Here is a 3483-nt window from a genome sequence, read left to right as displayed (position 1 = left end):
GGCTCCCACCCCCAGCCCGCAGCCCACCCCGAGGTGCCGGGCCGCTCCCCGGCCCCCTTCCCCTTCCCCACCCACCCTCCCCCCCAAAAAAAAAGGAGAAAAAAAAAATAAATTATTATAAATTTTTTTTTTCTTAAATAGGGGGGAAAAAAAAAATCACGGCTGCCCTGAGTCCGGCTCCCTCCCCAGCCCCTGTTCCGCCTTGTGCTGACGTCTGGGGAAAAAAACCACGCTCCCAGCCCAAACTTTCTTCCCCTGCTCTTTGCTCTGGAGCTGTTCAAACAAACGCCCCTGCTCTGAGCCGAGCGGGGCGGCCCCTCGCCCCCCCGGCCCTGCGAGCTGCCCCCCTGCCAGGGACCGAGCCCCGCCGGCAGCCAAGCCGCGGAAAGGGGGGGCACACAGGGGGGAGACCCGCTTGTCCCCCCTCCTTCCCTCCCCCCCGTTATCCCATCCGCAGCACACCCCCAGCCCCGCTTTAAGTGCTTCTATCAACAAGTGTAAGTGGCTGCGCTCCGTGGGGAGGGACGGGGTGGGCTGGGAGAGGGGCTGGAGGGAGAGGTGACCCGCAGGTTAGCGGGGGACACGGCCCCCCTCCACCTCCAGCCACCCCCCTCCTCCGGTCCCCATCAACCCCGGAGCAAGGTCACCTCTCCTGGGAAAAGCCTGGCTCTCTCGCCTTAATGAGATAATTACGTCCTGCACCACAGTTAAAAACTCATAGGCTGCTTCCCTTGGGGTTAGAAAGAAACCTCCCTAATGAAAACCAGCCACCGGGAAAAAGGAGTTTTTCCTCTTTAAAATTATATATATTTATATATATACACACATGCACACAGATATGCGGGGCGGAGGCAGTGGGAGGGAGAGGGGCAGAGCCGGGGCTGGCTGCTGCTGTCCGGAGAGGGCTGGGCTCGGGGCGATCAGCACAAATCGAAGAGGTTCAACAATTATTCCTTCCCCTCGATTCCAGCCGCTCAGGGTTCCACGCGAAACCTCCAAGGCAGACCGGCCGGCTCCGAGCTCAGAAATCCCTGCTCCAGCACGGCCGAGGGAGGCAAACCCCTGGCTGAGTTATTTTAACATTTGTCGAAAGCTTTTCTTGCGCTCCCTTCCCCTTCAAGTCGGAGGCGTGCGGATTTTTAAGCCAGCCAGTGCTGCCAAATCTGATCTTCCTGACGGGGAAGCGGCTTCCCAGAGCTCTCCAGCTTGCAAGGGGTGTAGCTGAAGGCAGATTTTGGCTCTCTCCAGCTCTGCAGGGGGCTCCTCCAGTGTGCAAACAAGCCAGCCCAACCTCCCTTCCCCCTCTTTTTTTGGGGGGGGGTTCATTTATTGGTTCTGTCGGTCCGGTTTGCTGGCTGGGAGTCAGTTCTGGTGTCAGGTTCTGTCCCCTCGCTGTGTCAGCCCCGGGCTGGTGTCGCACTGCTCTGCTCCTGCTCCCCTGGGGGATGCTCCCAGAGCCCAGCTGGACTCGTCCCTGTCCCCCCGTGCCGGGACAGTGCTGTGCTCGCAGTTGTGCATTCTGTGTGTTTTAGAACACAAATAAATTGCCACCAGCCCTCCTGGCTGCTCCACGCTCTCAGGGAGGTGATGGTTCTGTCACCCCTGGGACCACCAGGCTCTGGGGTCCCAGCACAGCTTCGTGTCCCCTTCTTTGCCCTGCTTGATCCTGCTTTTCCCCACCACAGACCCTTCCCAGGATGGGGGTGACCCCATCAGCGCTGGGCACTGCTTGGCCTGGGGGTCCCCCCCAGCATCCCCCTCTTGGCTCCAGAGCTGGCAGCATCTTGCTGTGATTATTCTGGGGGCGAGGGCAGGAGCGGGGGATGGAGCAGCCCCATCCCCGTTTATAACCTTCTTCCTCCTCCTTGTTCAGGGCCAGACCTTATTCTTGAACTGTCTGGCTTTTCCAGGGGAGACAGCTTTCCCTCAGTGCGTGGCATTAAATAATTAAATGGAGGGAATAATCGTCGGTGAAACCCCCTTGGGTTCGCACTTCCTCGGGCCCTGTGATTGCTGATATTTTTTTGGTTGAAATACGACCTTTTTTATGATCAAAGGGGATCAGAGTTCCAAAGGAAAGTTTAAAAAAAAAAAAGAAAAGAAAAAGAAAAAAAAAAAGGAGGGCAAGCATTTTCTTTTTTCCCCAGTCCTAGCGGTCTGGTAAAGTTTCTTTAGACACGCAAAGATTTACACACCTTTCTGCAGGGTGCCTTAAATTACCCTCCAACTCTTTACACATTTCCATGAGCAGAGCAAGAACAGTAAGTCATTGAGAAATTAACTGGCCTTTCAGTAATATCCCCTGTCGGCCTTTCAGAAGGAGAATGTCTAATGACTTTTTTGAAGTAGAGGTCAGGGTTTGCTTTTTTTAAATAAAACAATCTGTATTAATGCAATTTCCTTTTTAGCTGTAGGATTTGCCCTTTTTTTTCCTCAGCATCGGTTTTTTTTTAACGCCAGCATCCACACGAGGCATCTGAAGCAAGACCTGGTTGTTTGAAACACACTCCTGGTGCTCCCTAACCCACTTGTACGAGCTCTTCTCATTTATTTTTTTGCTAAAAATTGTGATTTAAAATGGACTTCGAAGCTGGCACGGTGACCCTTGGCTTTGGGCAAAACGTGGGTGGTGCAGAGACAAAGCTGAGCAGGTTTGCTTTACCTGACACTGGGCACCTGGGTTTTACTGAGCTGGGTGTGAGCTCTGAGCCTGGCTTTGCTGGGCCAGAGCTGCTGGGCTGATCAACCAGAGGCTCTGAACTGAGGATCTGCCTGGCCAGAGCCTGCCAGGTTTGCAGTCCTTGGGATGAACGTGTTTCTGTTTGCCAGTTCTTCATCTTTTCATCTTCCTCTCAGAAAAAAACCCAAACAAAAAAAAGATTTAAAATATTCTATTTTTTGGTAATCTCACTCTGTGTTTCCTAAGGGTTTCCTGATATTTCTCTCACACTGTGCTCCCATGTGCTCAGCATGGCACAGATCTGGATGTGTTCTGCCAGCCCCAGCCCCCTCCTCACCCCAAAACCGTGGGCTGGGGCACTGCAGCCTCCTGGGAGCACTGCCTGGGGTGCTGCTGCTCCCTGTGGTACCCTAGCATTCCCAAAATCTCCCCCTGTGGATGTTCCAGAGAAGCTGGGCTGGCTCATCCATAGCTGGAGGTTTGTTCTGACTATGGAGCTGCACCTCTGCTGCACCGAGGAGGATGTTTGGAGTAAGGAGGTGGGAAGGAGCAGAGTGTGGGGGATGGTTGGGGCTTGGCAGTGCCTGGCCAGGACCAGAAGTTTGGGGTGGTGGGGAGGGCAGTGCCCAGCCATGTCCTGCCCAGGCTGGGGATCAGAGCAGGGCCCAGGGCAGTGGGTGACAGGGGTGACAGCCAGGGGTGGCTGCTGGAGGAGCCCCCGTGCCCAGCCCTGCCCTTCCCAGCAGGAATGGCATTTCTGTATTTACTGAGCAGCTCCTCCTTCTCCCTCCATCCCCACCAGA

This window comes from Catharus ustulatus, chromosome 21 (assembly GCF_009819885.2).
Source record: "Catharus ustulatus isolate bCatUst1 chromosome 21, bCatUst1.pri.v2, whole genome shotgun sequence".
Lineage (NCBI taxonomy): Eukaryota > Metazoa > Chordata > Aves > Passeriformes > Turdidae > Catharus > Catharus ustulatus.
The sequence above is the reverse complement of the archived record's forward strand: the minus strand, read 5'-3'. Positions refer to the sequence as shown.